The following is a 16,186-nucleotide window of genomic DNA, read 5'->3' as shown; positions in this document are numbered from 1 at the left end:
TGTGGAAATAGAGTCCTTGAATATTTTTAAGGCAAAGGTAGTTAAGTTCTTTGTGAGCAAGTGGATGTAAGATTATTTTGCATAGATAGGAATGTGGAATGATCCAATCTGCCATGATTTTATTGAATGGGATCTAGGCTCGATGGCTGAGAAGCTTACTGTTGCCTTAGTTCATCTGTTTGCCTGCCTTTCATAGCTCTTGACTCCCTTGTCCGTCAAGAATCTGTCTAACTGTGCCTTGAACATAAACGTCTCACAGCTGTGTGGAAGAGAGCTTCAAAGATTAAGAATCCCCTGAGAGAAGAATTACTTCTCACCTGTCATAAATGGTTAACTTCTAATCTTGAATCAAATTCATTTAGTTCTAGATTCAGAGATGAGAGGAAAAAAAATCGTTTTACCATCTGTTGTGTCTGGCTCCCTCAGAATGATTGTGTTTTTCTGAACTGCTTGTAATGCAGTTATAACTATAAAATATTTCAGGTGTGACCTTTTCAGTGCCCTAATTCTATCCTTCATTCCTTTTGCAATCAGAGTCCATATTCTACATCTCTTCCTAAATATTTAGTAAAAAACTGAAAGAACTGCCGATGATGTCAAACAGAGACAAAAATAGAAATTGCTGGAAAAGCTCAGCAGGTCTGGCAACATCTTTGGAAAGAAATCAGGGTTAACATTTTGGATCGAGTGACCCTTCTGTTCTGAGGAAAGGTCACTCGACTCAAAATGTTAACTCTGATTTCCCTCGACACATGCTGCCAGACCTACTGAGCTTTTCCAGCAATTTCTATTATTCCGAAGTACTTGCTGGATTGTGGAGTCAGGGGAGGTCAATGGCCTACTCCTAACTTTGTATGTTCGTATGTGCATAAAATCAGGGAAAAACATTAGAAGAGGAAAAGAAAACTGAAGTAAAATCTTAATATTTTGTGCTTTTGGCCCATTTATATAAAGCTGTTTTCAGTGCATTCCTGGGTGTCATAATGAAATAAATTATGAGAGTTGGTGAAGGATAGTGACTAGATGTTGCAGCACTCGATCAATATTTCTGTCTTTTTAATTTTTCTGAATTCAAGCCAGAAATTAAAATTGCTTCCTTTATTTAAAAAAACTGTTTGGTATTTTGCAATAATATATGTTCTCATAGAAACATGAAGTGGTTACAGCACCAAGGAATCCATTACACTTACTAAGTCTGCGCTAGAAAACTCACCCAGTCCAATTCCCTTGTCCTTTTTCTTTAATATTACAAATCGTTTCTCATCAGTTATTAGATTAGACTTACAGTGTGGAAACAGGCCCTTCGGCCCAACAAGTCCACACCGACCCGCCGAAGCGCAACCCACCCATACCCCTACATTTACCCCTTACCTAACACTACGGGCAATTTAGCTTGGCCAATTCACCTGACCCGTACATCTTTGGACTGTGGGAGGAAACCGGAGCACCCGGAGGAAACCCACGCAGACACGGGGAGAACGTGCAAACTCCACACAGTCAGTCGCCTGAGTCGGGAATTGAACCCGGGTCTACAGGCGCTGTGAGGCAGCAGTGCTAACCACTGTGCCACCGTGCCGCCCACTACCACTGTGCCACCGTGCCGCCCACGGTGGCAAGAAGTTATATGTACTTCTTGTCAGATGTGGGTGTTTAAAGAGAGTTTAAGGGTTACTGCGGATTATATCTGCCATAAATGTTGTTGGATGCAAATCTTATCAGATCGAATGGATCGGTCGGAGAGACAGTTAGAAGTGATAGGGAATTTGCAACAGCAACAGTATGTGATGGATGGCAGTTATAGGAAGGGGGGGGCAAGTCTCAGATACAGTCACATAGGTGGGTTGACTTCAGGAAGGGTAAGAGTGGTAGGCACCTAGGGCAGGAGTCTTTTGTGGATATACAAATTTCAAACATATATGCTGTTTTGGAAAATGTAGGGGGTGATGGATTCTCAGGGGAAACGTAACACGAACAGCCAAATTTCTGGTATTGAGACTGGCTCTAATGCAACGAGGGGTACATCGGCTTCCAAGAGATCAATTGTGTTAGGGGATTCTGTAGTCTGACGAACAGACAGACGTTTCTGTGGCCAGTAGAGACACAGAATGGTGCGTTGTTTCCCTGGTGCCAGGATCAAGAATGTCTCGGAGAGGTTGCAGAATGTTCTTATGGGGGAAGAGGGACCAGCAAGAGGTCATTGGCCACATTGGAAGGGAAAAGGTTGAGATTCTGAAGGGAGATTTCAGAGAGTTAGATAGAAATTTAACAAGGAGGCCCTCAAGGGTAGTACTATCTGGATTACTCCCAGTGGTACGAGCTAGTGAGGGCAGGAATAGGAGGATAGAACAGATGAATACATGGCTGAGGAGCTGGTGTATGGGAGAAGGATTCACATTTTTGGATCATTGGAATCTCTTTTGGGGTAGAAGTGACCTGTACAAGAAGGACGGATTGCATCTAAATTGGAAGGGGGCTAATATACTGGCAGGGAAATTTGCTAGAACTGCTTGGGAGGACTTGAACTACTAAGGTTTTGGGGGGAGGCAGTGGGATCCAGGGAGATAGTGAGGAAAGAGATCAATCTGAGACTGGTACAGTTGAGGACACAAGTGAGTCAAACAGTCAGGGCAGGCAGGGACAAAGTAGGACTAATAAATTAAACTGCATTTATTTCAATGCAAGGGGCCTAACTGGGAAGGCAGATGAACTCAGGGCATGGTTAAGAACATGGGACTGGGATATCTTAGCAATTACAGAAACATGGTTCAGGGATGGGCAGGACTGGCAGCTTAATGTTGCAGGATACAAATGCTACAGGAAGGATAGAAAGAGAGTCAAGAGAGGAGGGGGAGTGGCATTTTTGATAAGGGATTGCATACACGTACCACCCTCTGCTTGAATGCTATGAGCTGCCAGAGGATGTGGTGGAGGCTGGTACAATTGCAACATTTAAGAGGCATTTGAATAGGCATATGAATAGGAAGGGTTTGGAGGGATATGGGCTGGGTGCTGGCAGGTGGGACTAGATTGGGTTGGGATATCTGGTCAGCATAGACTGGTTGGACCGAAGGGTCTATTTCCATGCTGTACATCTGAGTTGCTTATGCTATTTCCTTTTGAAAGGTTTAATCAACTTGGCCCCGTAATGCACTAAGACGTTGCATTTTAGATCCTAATCATTCATCTGTATGTAAGAAAACTATATGTTCTAGAAAATGTAGTCAGTTAATCAAAAATGGCAGTGAAGAAAGATTTACTTTTATAGATAGAATACCATGCAGTTTGCCAAATGTGATGCTTTCTAAAGTGTGATAGAATGAAAGGTAAAACTAATAAGAGTAGGGAAAAATGGATGAATAAAGATATTGAGGCTCTGGTCAAGAATAAGAAAGAGGAATACATTAGATATAGACAACTGGGATCAAGCAAATCTCTTGAAGAATAAAAAAAGTATAGGGGCATTCTTAAGAAAAAATCATTAGGGTACAAAGAGGAAATGTGATAGCCTTGGCTGATAAATTTGAGGATAATCCAAAGAGATTCTACAAGTACGTTAATGGCAAAAAAGCAGCTAGGAAGGGAATAGAGCCACTTAAAAATCAATGAGGTTTTGTGTGTGTGTTGAATCTCAGCAGATGGGAGATATACTAAATGAATGTTTTGCATCAGGTTTTACTGTGGAGAAAGAAATGGAGGCTAGAGAACTCTGGGAAATACCAAGACTTATAGATAGAAAGGCGGACATGCCATCAGCACTTCACCAGAGACACTCATTGATACCTAGTATGGTGACAGAATGCCTGAAAACAAACCTTCAAGTTCAGCAAGCTAACTTAAATACTGATCATCAACCTGAGATACAAATCTTCTCAAAAATTGCTCATATTTAATTAATCTATAAATATGGGTGAGGTGCTAGAGGACTGGAGGGAGGCTGATGTTGTGCCTTTATTTAAGAAAGAAACCTGGGAACTATAGATCTGTGAGCCTACCTTGGTGGTGTGTACTTTCTTGGAGGTGATTCTGAAAGATATCTTAACGTGCATTTTGAGAGGCAAGGACTGACTAATGATAGTCATTTGCAAGGGAAATCTTGTCTCCCAAACTTGATTGAGTTTTTTGAGGAGGTAACCAAGAAGATTGAGGGCAGAGCAGTAAGTGTTATTTACATGGATTTTAGTAATGCCTTTGACAGGGTTACGCATGGTAGATTAACGAATAAATGTTAGATCACATGAGATTCAGGGCAAACTTGCTAATTGAATACAAAATTGGTTTGACTGTAGGAGACAGAGGGTATTGGTGGATGGCTGTTTTTCAAACTGGAGGCCTGTCACCAGTGGTGTTCCACAGGTAGTGGTGCTGGGTTTGCTTTTGTTTGTCATTTATATAAATGATTTGAATTAGAGAGTGGGAGACATGGTTAGTAAATTTGCAGATGACACCAAAAATGTTGGTATTGTGGGCAGTCAAGAAGGTTGTCTTGGATTACAAAGAGATCTTGACCAATTGGGTCAGTGGGCTGAGGCGTGGCAGATGGAATTTAATTTGGATAAATGTGAGATAAAGCATTTTGGTAAAATAAACAGGGGCAGGACTTATGCAATTAATGTTAGGATTTTGGGTAGTGGTGTAGAATAGAGAGATCTAGGGGTTCAAGTACATTTGGAATTTGTATCACACATAGACACAGTGGTAAAGAAGGTGTTTAGCATGCTTGCCTTCACTGCTCAGACCTTTTGAGTATAGGAGTTGGGTGTCATATTGGAGTTGTACAGGAAATGGTGAGGCCTCTTCTGGAGTACTATGTACAGTTCTAGTCACTCTGTTACAGTATGGGAAAGATATTATTAAATTGGAGAGGGTTCAAAAAAGATTTACCAGAATGTTGCCAGGAATGGAGGCTGTTATAGGTTGGAACTTCTTTCATTGCAGCATAGGAGTTTGAGAGGTGACCTCATAAAGGTTTAGAAAATCATGAGGGGCATAGATAAGGCGAATAGCAACAGTCTTTTTCCGAGGGTGGACGAGTTCAAAATGATGGAGTATATTTTTAAGATGAGAAGAGGAAGATTTTAAAAGGTGAGCCAATGTTTTTTACACAGTGTGGTTCGTGTATGGAATGAACTGGCAGAGGAAGTGGTGGATACAGGTACAGTTACAATCTTGAAAAGATATTTGGATAAGTACAAGAATAGGAAGGGTTTGGAGGGATTTGGGCCAAATGTAAGCAATGGGACTAGTTTAATTTGGGAACATGGTTGGCATTGATTAGTTGGATCGAAGGGTCGGTATCCATGCTGTATGACTATATGACTTTCTGATCATATTGAAGAATTACAGATTTACTCAGGAATTATAGAAAATATCAGTGCTTTTTCTGCTGTATTCCTTGGAGATTCAGGAGGCATTGGGATCTGACAGTGTCTCAGGGTTCTCAACATGTTATGCAACTGTCCTTGTGCATGTCGAAGAAGTAGGAGATTGGGCCTTAGTACAAAACTTCAAACCAGCTTCATCAGAAGAACATTGCACAAACAAAACATTGTTCAATGGTTTTTAAAATGCTCTTCTTAATATTTCACTTTTTATTGAATTGCAGGTACATGCCATGTTTTGAAACATTAATCTTCTATGGCATAAAGAGTTTGCAAGTTCTGGTTAGTGTCTCCATGACTGAAATATGATTTTCTCAGCTGTAATTTGGCAGGTAGAAATTAGAAAGATGTGGCCATTCATATGGGCAAGATTAACAATTGTCCAACTGTTGTAAAACTTTGCTATTTAGAGGTTTTTCTAACTTTCTCACATTTCTTTCATTTTGGATGCAAAATATGAAACTATTCTTGAAAAATGTCCTTGTTCAACCATGCATTACTCTGCACGCAGCTGACAGCACAACACCTTCAAATGCCCTCAAATTTTAACCAACAAAAGCTTGACACGAACCTACAGCAACGATCATTAAACTGTAAATTTATATTTATTCTGCTTAAAACCTAAAGAACCAAATTCACTTGTGCTAGCTAGGTAGAATTTGGAGGATATCACCAACATAAGCCAGTTTCATTTGCATTGTAAATTTGTTCAATATAGAAATCAAGTTTAGCAATTAATTGATTTTTTTTAAAGTCGCAGTATTTTTCCACAACTTCGTCAGCTGATATTTGTTCATTGTTCACTTCTAACCTTCTAATGGTGCTTCTAATGTGAATTTTAAAACATGGAAAATATTCATTAGAAGATACAGTGTTTAGTTAATTTCATTTAAAAAATTGTCTTTTCAATGAACATTGAACCACAGAGAGGCACCCTCTGGTTTTTGCTATTATAGAACATAAAACATTACAGCGCAGCACAGGCCCCTCGACCCTCAATGCTGCGCTAACCTGTGGAACCAATTTGAAGTCGATATGTCCTACACTATTCCATTTTCATCCATATGTTTATCCTATGACTGTTTAAATGCCCTTTAAATCTAGCGAGTCTATTTCTGTTGCAGACAGTGTGTTCTACATCCCTGCTACTCTGAGTAAAGAAACTACCTTTGATATCTGTCTTATATCTATTACCCCTCAATTTATAGCTATATCCCCTCTTCCTAGCCATCGCCATCTGAGGAAAAATGCTCTCACTGTCCACCCTGTCTAACCCTCTGATGATCTTATGTCTCAATTAAGTCACATCTCAATCTCCTTCTCTCTAACGCAAACAGCCTTAAGTCCCTCGGCCTTTCCTCATAAGACCTTCCTTCCATACCAGGTAACATCCGAGTAAATCTCCTCTGAACCCTTTCCAAAACTTCCACATTCTTCCTATAATGCAGCATCTAGAACTGTATGCAGTACTGCAAGTGCCGCTGCACCAGAGTTTTGTCCAGCTGCAGCATGACCTCGTGGCTCTAAAACTCAATCCCTCTACCAATAAAAGCTAACACACTGTATGCCTTCTTAATAACCTTTATCGACCTGGGCGGCAACTTTCAGACATCTATATACATGGACACCGTGGTCTCTCGGCTCTTCTACACTACCAAGAATCGTAACATTAGCCCAGTACTCCGTACTCCTGTTGCTCCTTCCAAACTAAATAACCTCACACTTTTCTTCATTAAACTCCATTTGCCATCTCTTGGCCCAGCTCTGCAGCTTATCTCTGTCCCTCTTTAACCTGCGACATCCTTCAGCACTATCCACAACTCCACCGACCTTAGTGCCATCCGCAAATTTACTAACCCATCCTTCCACGTCCTCATCTAGACCACTTATATAAATGATAAACAGCAACGGACTCAAAACAGATCCTTACGGTCCACCACTACTGAACTCCGGGGTGGACATTTCCCATCAACTACCACCTATCTTCTTTCGGCTAGCCAATTTCTGATCTAAACTGCTAAATCACCCTCAATCCCATGCTTCCGTATTTTGTGCAATAGTCTACAGTGGAGAACCTTATCAAATGCCTTACTGAAATCCATATATACCATATCAACCACTTTACCCTCATCCACCTGTTTGGTCACCATCTCAAAAAACTCAATAAGGATTATGAGGCATGACCGACCCTTCACAAAACCATGTTGACTATCCGTAATGAACTTATTTCTTTCTAGATGATTATAAATCTTACCTCTTATAACCTTTACCAACTCTTTACCCACAACAGAAGTAAGGCTCACTGGTCTATAATTTCCAGGATTTTCTCTACTCATTTGCTATCCTTCTGGCACTATTCCTGTAAACAGTGACCACATAAAGATCAAAGCCAAAGACTCAGCGATCTCCTCCCTGGCTTCCCAGAGAATCCTGGGATAAATCCCATCTGGCCTAGGGGACTTAGCATTTCTGGACAGTGTGAAAATAGTTATCTCCCCCTCCTTATGAACGTCAGTCCCATCTAATCTGGTAGCCTATATCTCAGTATTCTCTTCAACAACATTGTCTTTTTCTAGTGTGAATACTGAGGAAAAATATTCATTTAGTGCTTCCCCTTTCTCCTTGGACTCTACGCACAACTTCCCACTACTAGCCTTGATTGACCCGAATCTTTCTGTAGTCATTCTTTTATTCCTGATATACTTATTGAAACTAGTGACTTCTCATGTCCTCTCCTGGCTCTTCTTAGCTCTCTCTCTAGGTCTTTCATGACTAACTTGTAACTCTCAAGCACCTTAACTGAGCCTTCACGTCTCATTCTAACATAAGCTGCCTTCTTCCTCCTGACAAGATATTCAACTACTTTGGTAACCATGGCTCCTCACTTGACTACCTCCTCCCTGTTTGACAGGTATGTAGTTACCAAGGACATGCAGTAGCTATTCCTTGAATAAGCTCCACATTTTCAATTGTGCATTCTTCTCTATTCTTCCAGCCAAAATGCATAACTTAACATTTTCCGACATTATATTCCATCTACCAAGATTTTGTTCACTCGCTAAGCCTCTGCAGACTTTGTGTCATCCTCAGCATTTGCCTTGCTAACTACTTTTGTTTCATCCAGAAATCTAACTCTATCGCGTTCACTTTCCTCATTGTTATTAATATATTTTTAAAAGGTTGTGGCCCCAACACTGACCCATATGGCTCACCACTGTACCCTACCACAACTAAATTTCTATTTGCTTTTCCTGCTTGAATCGTTTCCGCTACCAAGGTGCCATGGTTACTTTATTCACCATCCCTATATTCCCCACTCTGGCTCATACAGCTTTAAAGCACCTCAAAATGGTTGGACAGTTGAAGTGTCTGAAATTTCTCAATTTTTAAAACCCTCAAAACTCCTCTTCAGTCTCATGCTCCTGTCCCTGTTCACAGATCATCTTTGAAATTACTAGTCTGCGGGGTGTGATCATCCGATGGAGCAAAGTAACATTTCACTTCCCTGATATGGAATTTTTGCAGCTCACATTCCAGCTCCTCAACTTGGATCTGAAGATCCTTAAGTTACAAGCACTTAGCGTTTGCACTGCATCAATCTGGTATAGGGTAAAAGACCATAGGCTTTGGGAACAGAAGTATGCAGGGCTACTAATACCACTACTGGAAAGCTTGGCTGGCTGTGCCAAGATGACCTGACAGTGGTTAGAAATCTTTGGACCCTGGATAACTTCTGAATGGCTTCAGTGAAGATTTGCACTCAGGGATATATAAAAAATTCTGGTTGATGGAGCCCTATTGCTTCAATAACAAATAACATGCTGTTTACTACAATATCGTAACAAACCAGTCCTAGAAGCACCAGATGCAACATGAATTAAAATAAATCATTTTGATTGTGTTTTATTTAATATTAGTGAGAAATTTGACAGCTAAAGTGCTGGGTCTGCTAGTCTAAATTTAAAAAAAAGGTATTGCATCTTGTTGACAACTAAGAGAATTTCTATTGGAATATAAATAAACTAATGCAAAAAAAGGATTTCCTATGGTATCTGGAAATTGTTTCTTGCCTGACTTCTAAATTTTTTCAAATTTCAGTGTATGTCTGTAATTTTCACTCATGACAAAACATTTTGTCAATTCACCAGACCTGTCTGAATATAATAGAAACAGAATATACTGAAAATGTACAGCAAGTTAGGCAACCTGAGAAATGAAGATGAGTTTTAAAGATGTTTCAGTGCAACCTTTCATTAGAGTTGGTTTAATCATGAAGAACCAAAAGAAAACATTCAGAATAATTGAGAGAAAAGTAGGTGGAGATTGAGTAAAAATATAACTACTTTAATAGAGTCAGTTAATGGACCTATTTATAAAGACATTCTCTGCACTTACAGTTGAATTGGTGTTAATAATTACAGGATGCATATTCATCCATAGTAGGTTTTTTTTCTCACCTACAGACCATGGTTGCAGATTGGGCACTGGTTTCTGTCTAATGTTTAAGCAAGCAATTGTTCTTCATACGTGAGCAATGTTAGTGAATATCAGCAGGCTATCTGGGTTTTAAGGGTGTGACAGTTGAATGTAAAGGTATCACTTATACACATTTCCAAAATTGTGATTCAAATGACTTGCAGAGAACTGGGGAAAAAGTGTTGATTTTGCAGAACCCTGTCTGTGTTCAGCTAATTCCATGTCGACTGGGGATCTATGGCTTTGCTACTTGCTAGACAAACTTTAAGGCCCAAGTACTCCAATAGTTAGCAAATTATTGGAACAGTATGGACCGGAGTTGTGCATTGAGACTATGAAGAATCCCCTGCACAGGTATTGTCTGGGAAATTCCATCTGAAAGTGTCCATTAAAATCAAAGATTCAGATGGATTGCGAATAACATAAACTTATATTTACTCAAAAAAAGTCAGAGGATGAAAAATCTAGTCTTAAGTCTTAGGTAACTTTTAAACTTACTTTGTAAGTAATTGCTGACAACCTCCCTCTAACAGTCTTTTCGCCTACTCTGAGAACACATTTACATATCTGGTACTCTGGCAACCTTCTCAGCTGGTACACTACTGACTGAGTCACTTTATTGGGTACAGTACTCCCCTCACTTAGATGGTAGGATAGCCCACCTCACCACTGCAGGATACTCACCTAACCCAGACATCCCCCTCATTCAGGGACACTTCCAACCAACTGCCACCTTAACCCCACACACAGGTTACATGCATATCATTTTGAAAAATTTGTCAAAGTGACTGGCTGTGATGTTGGGCATTTAAAGTTTAGAACCTGGCTTTACTGACTGCTACAAATGTGTGTGTGTGTGTGTGTGTGGTTTTTAAAAGATCACATTCACTGTTAGAAATGTAGCAAGCGGTCCCTGTGCAGGAATGACCAGTGTAGAAGACATCTAAAAATAAATGGGAAATTTTTAATCTGATTAGGATCAGAAGTAAATTTTCCAACTGTCTGACACTGATTGGAATTTCTGGGTGAATGTGGTTCCATTTTTAAATTTAATGTGCTGTTTTTATTTATTAGACTAGATTTTAATAAAGTAAATTCCTCTTTCTCTCCTGTATTATATGCAAGAAACTTTTAAGCAACAAATTTAATGTCCACTGCAGAAGCAAGTTCTGAGATGGGGTTGGCTCTTTGATAAAGTGGAATAATTATCACTGTGGGGCCTCATTTCTTCGGTACTTGTGTGGTACAGACCTTAGTTCTGAGAAAGGGTCACTCGACCTGACACATTTACTCTGATTTCTCGCCACAGATGCTGCCAGATGTGCTGAGCTTTTCCAGCAATTTCAATCATTTGTACTTTATTTACTGACTATGTCACTTTGTCAAATACATAATGATTTACTCTCTTCATCTAAGATTATGAATTGTCTGCATTTTTAAGCATCATATTTTATTGTGGCAGAGTTACTGCCTTTTAAGATGTTGAGACTAGAGGGTTGTAGATTCAGTTCCATGTACCCAGTTAGACTCCTTAGGTGACTGTAGCATCAACAAGAGTTGGCACCTGTAGGTGAAATAAGGAAAACATTGGAAGGAAAAGTATTTTTTCACTGGTTTTTGCAGAAAATATATATCCAGATAACTTGTGCAATTTATGATAATTGTAACAATTGCTATAGGTTACTGTATACACAGAAATAACAATTGTTTCTGATTATTGTATTGTTAGTTCCTGTATTAATGAAGATGTATTTTTAAAAACAAATTTTAAAATGTGAAATTCCTGACTTGCAATTCATTGTGTATAGGTGCATATATAGGATGCATTGAGTGCATTGATAACTCTTATATGGTGTGTAGCAGTTAAATGTTAATTTTTACACACAATATATTGCTATCTCTGTCTTGGTAATAAGTGAAAGTTTTGCAATGCATATCTATAATTAAAAATGCATGTAATGAGTTGTTGGATCAGAAAAAATTCGATTGTGCATTCAGTAATATGAAGTAATATCTGCTTCTGAATAAAAACCCGAGTCAGGAAGCATCTGTGGATAGATAAACTGAAACAAAAACATAAATTGCTGCTCATCTGAGGAGGGAATGCAAAGTTAATGTTTTGGGTCCTGTGACCTTTCTTCAGACTGATTGTAGCTAGAAAAAAATTGGTTTGTATTCTGAAGATTGGGTTGGGTGAGAACGGAAATGGCAGGAGTAAACAATAGGGAGAAATGGAACCCGGGGGTGGGGGTGGAGAGAGAGAAAGGGTTGTTTGTGATAGCAGTCCATGTGATGACAAGTTCTGGTGTGTGGGGTTTGGGATAAGGAAATTGGGGAACGGTGTTTGAATCCTAAAATTATTGAACTTGATATTGAGTCCTGAAGGTTGCAGGATCCCCAAATGAACAATGAGATGCTCTTCTTCCAGATTGTGCTGAGCTTTGCTGGAGCACTGCATAAAGTCTGAGACAGAGATGTTGGCCAGGGAACATAGTTTTGTTGAAGTGGTGGACAACAGGAACCTCAGGCTCAATTTTGTGAATACAATATGAGTGTTCTGCAAAGTGGTCACCCAGTCTGCATTGCATCTCCCCAGTGTAGAGCAGACTACATTCTGAGTAGTGACTGCAGTAAGTGAACTGTAGGTAAATTGTTGCATCACCTGTAAGTTGTGTCTGTGGCCTTGGATAGTGAGGAGGGAGGAAGTAAACAGGCAGGTGTTACACCTTCTGCGATTACATGGGAAGGTTCTATAGGGTGGCAGAAGTGTTGAGAGTTTAAGAAGAGTGGACTAAGATACCCCAGAGGGAATGGTCTCTTGAAAGGCTGACAAGGAAGGAGAGGGGATTACGTGTCTGGTGGCATGCCATTGGAGATAACGAAACAACAGCTTTGGATATAGATGTTGGTGGGGCAGTAAATGAGGACCAGGAAAACCCCGTTGGTGTGTGGGAGGAAAGAGTTGGGGGGGGTTGGGGCTGAAGTGCGGGAGATGGGTCGGACATCACAGAGGACCTTGTCAACCACAGTGGTGGGGAATCCTTGGTGAAGGAAGAAGGTGGACATTTTGAAGGCACCTTGTAGAAGCTGGCATTCATGGAACAGATGCAATGGAGAAGGAGAAGCTAAGAGAATGGAATAGAGTCTTTATAGAAACAGGGTGTGAGGATGTATCATCAAGGTAACTGTGGGAGTTGGTTGGTTTGTAATGGATATGGGTGACTAACCTATCCCCAGAAGTAGAAACAGGTGTTGAGGAAGTTAAAAATCACACAACACCAGGTTATAGTCCAACAGGTTTAATTGGAAGCACACTAGCTTTCGGAGCGACGCTCCTTCATCAGGTGATAGTGGAGGGCTCGATAGTAACACAGAATTTATAGCAAAAATTTACAGTGTGATGTAACTGAAATTATACATTGAAAAATTGATTGTCTGTTAAGCCTTTCATTTCCAAATCATGGTGTTGAGGAAGGTAGGAATCAGAAATGGACCAGATGAAGGTGAGAACACTGTGGAAATTGGAAGTGAAATTGATGAACCTTCTCAATTATGGACAAGGGAGGGAAGCAGCACCGATGATGTCATCGATGTACTGTCGAAAAATTTGTGTGTGGGGACCTATGTACGAGTGTAACAAGGAATATTTACGAATCTCAAAAGTAACAGGCATAACTGGTCACCTGTGTGGGTACCCTTGTCCTCGCCTTTTGCTTGAAGAAGGTGAGAGGAGAAGTAAAGATGAGCTTGGCCAGGTGTAGGAGGGTGGTGGAGGATGGAGATGGTTCAGGTCTATTTTCCAGAAAGAAGCAGACAGCCCTAAGACCATCCTGATGGGGGGTGGATATGTAAAGGAATCGGACAATCGTGGTGAACAGGAGGCAGCTATAGCCTGTGAAATGGAAATTATGAAACTGATGTAAAGCGTCAGAAGAATTATAACTGTAAATGGGAAAGGACTGGACAAAGGGAGAAAAAAAATTGTGTCAGTGAAGGAAAAGACTAATTCTGCGGGGCAGAAGCAAGCAGAACCAGTGAGTCTACCCAGGCAGTCCTGTATGTGGATTTTGGGAAGGAGGTAGAAGCGCGTTGAGCGACTAAGTTTGGACTTGCATGTAAACTTGGTGGCAGGGGGATCACTAGTTGAAGTAAGAGTAGTGATCTTTCTGGATACAATAGGCTGGTGTTTAATGGTTGGGTCATATTCTAGATTAGTGGTGCTGGAAGAGCACAGCAGTTCAAGCAGCATCCAAGCTGCTCCTTGGATGCTGCCTGAACTGCTGTGCTCTTCCAGCATCTGCAGTCATTGTTTTTACCTGGTTGGGTCATAGTCCAGGATGAGATAGGAGGAGGTATCTGGGATTTGGTACTCTGCCTCCTTAATGTAGATATCAGTATGCCAGACAATTGCCATACCACCCTTGTTAGCAGGCTTGATTACAAAGTTGAGGTTGGACCTGCGAGCATGGAGTGCAGTCAGTTCTGAGGGAGATAGGTTGAATTGGCAAGGGGTGTACACACAGGATTAGCATTTCACCCTGATAACCTTTCATCAGAACTGGCACATGTTAGGTGTTTATATGCAAATCCAAACTTCGGAGGGGAAAAGGTGGAGGTGAAAAAGATTGGAAAGGACAAATTAAAAGGTTTGATGTGATGGAGGGTAAGCACGATTAACTAACAAGGGGCAATTGTGAAAAACATACTGCAAAATAAGGAAACAATGGGTTGCTTGGGTAGAGCTTTAGAACAAATAATTACCAGGACCTGCTGTTTGAAATACCTAAATTGTGAAAAACTATTAGTTTTAAATTCGCATTATGTGTTCTGTAGCAACAGACAATCAATCCATTTCCATTCATGAAGTTATCCAGAACAGCTAAATTCTGAGCATAAATTTAATGAAATGAGAAATGTTGATGCAAGTATAAACCATATATCCATCTTGATTTAATTATGGTCATCTACATCTTCGCACTTCAATTACTAATTCCTTTGTGTTTTTCTAATGAATATATTAATTTTGTTTAGCTTAATTTAGATGTGCATAAACTGCTGTCATGAACAATTTGTGTCATTTAGTACAATCAAATGGGAATAATCTTATTGGACTATGCTATCCCGGGCCTTGGTGAGATCATATCTAGAATATTGTATGCAGTTTTGGGTTCCTTATCTAAGAAACGAAGCTCTTGCTGTAGAGAGAATGCAGCAAAGGTTAACCAGATTGATTCCTGGGATGGCAGGACTGACTTATGAGGAGAGTTAGAACAATCTGGCATTTTTGTTTTTGGCTTTGAGGAAACATCTAAAGCTCAAAACGTTTTGTCTTTCAATTTTCTGAAATTGTGATGAAACTGGATGTGTAAAACGGTTTCTCCTAATGAAGGTTTAGAACTGTTAAGAAATAGTTTACCTTTATGTAAAGACATTACTTTAAAAGTTCCAAACCAGAAGTGCATGATTAAAACCCTACTGGAATTGTTTGAAACTCTGAAAGTCCAAGCTCTGTGTATTGAGACTGTTAGATACTCAAGTCTAGGAATTGAAGTATCCATTAAGTTAACCATTCTAGGTGTGCTAGAGAAAGGAATTCCATCTGATATGAGTACTGCAAAGAAAGGGATGGTGTAGCATTTAATGGGATTTTACTGTGTGTTTAGTAACCTTTAAACTCAAGTTATATATAAATAGAATAAAAACTATCTTCTCTTCATTGTTTAGTGTCATAAACATCTATATTATTTTTAAAACCATATCTGCAGCATTGCATGCTTGTATTTTAGTGAAAGACTACCTCATTGAAAACAAAAAAAATACAAAATTTGATCTGTCAAGTCAGATTTAACTCTGAGATTGATTTATCCAGAAATAACATCAGTTGGAGCCATCATAACAGCGTATTGCTTCTTTTGACAAATGACTGTTTACAAATTCCAGAGCTGTTGGTTACCAAATTTGTACAAGAAACTGACAATTGAAATCCTAGAGTCTTACAATATCTTTAGCATTCTAAACTGATGAGTCATAATGCAGGCTTGTCTGAAATAAATTTTTGTTTGGAAAGAATTTTTTTATGAGATCTCTGTGTAGGTGAAAAGTATTTTGTTCCCTTTTTAGGTGCTTAAAGGCCAATTTGCTTTTAAACAAAGCAAATGCAAAATTACTTACATTTTATCATTTTAACTTTAATGTGGAGCACTAATTACCCACTTGATATTTACTTTGATTAATTAAAATTATCCAATAATTTTAATTTATGAGTGCAACAGATTACTTTGAGTTATCAGGACTAGACAATATTGAACTTCCATCTTGAGATTCGTGTTTAT

General features: G+C 39.6%; 1 protein-coding gene across 2 annotated transcripts in view; it reads left to right on the top strand.

The window, feature by feature from the left end:
• cwf19l2 (CWF19 like cell cycle control factor 2) overlaps positions 1-16,186 on the top strand; it is a 132,632-nt gene that overhangs the window by 1,093 nt on the left and 115,353 nt on the right. The gene's annotated exons all lie outside the window — the stretch shown is intronic.

Source organism: Hemiscyllium ocellatum, chromosome 6 (assembly GCF_020745735.1).
Source record: "Hemiscyllium ocellatum isolate sHemOce1 chromosome 6, sHemOce1.pat.X.cur, whole genome shotgun sequence".
In the NCBI taxonomy this organism is placed as follows: Eukaryota; Metazoa; Chordata; class Chondrichthyes; order Orectolobiformes; family Hemiscylliidae; genus Hemiscyllium; species Hemiscyllium ocellatum.
Note: the sequence above shows the minus strand (reverse complement) of the source record. Positions and strands in the feature narration are given on the sequence as shown.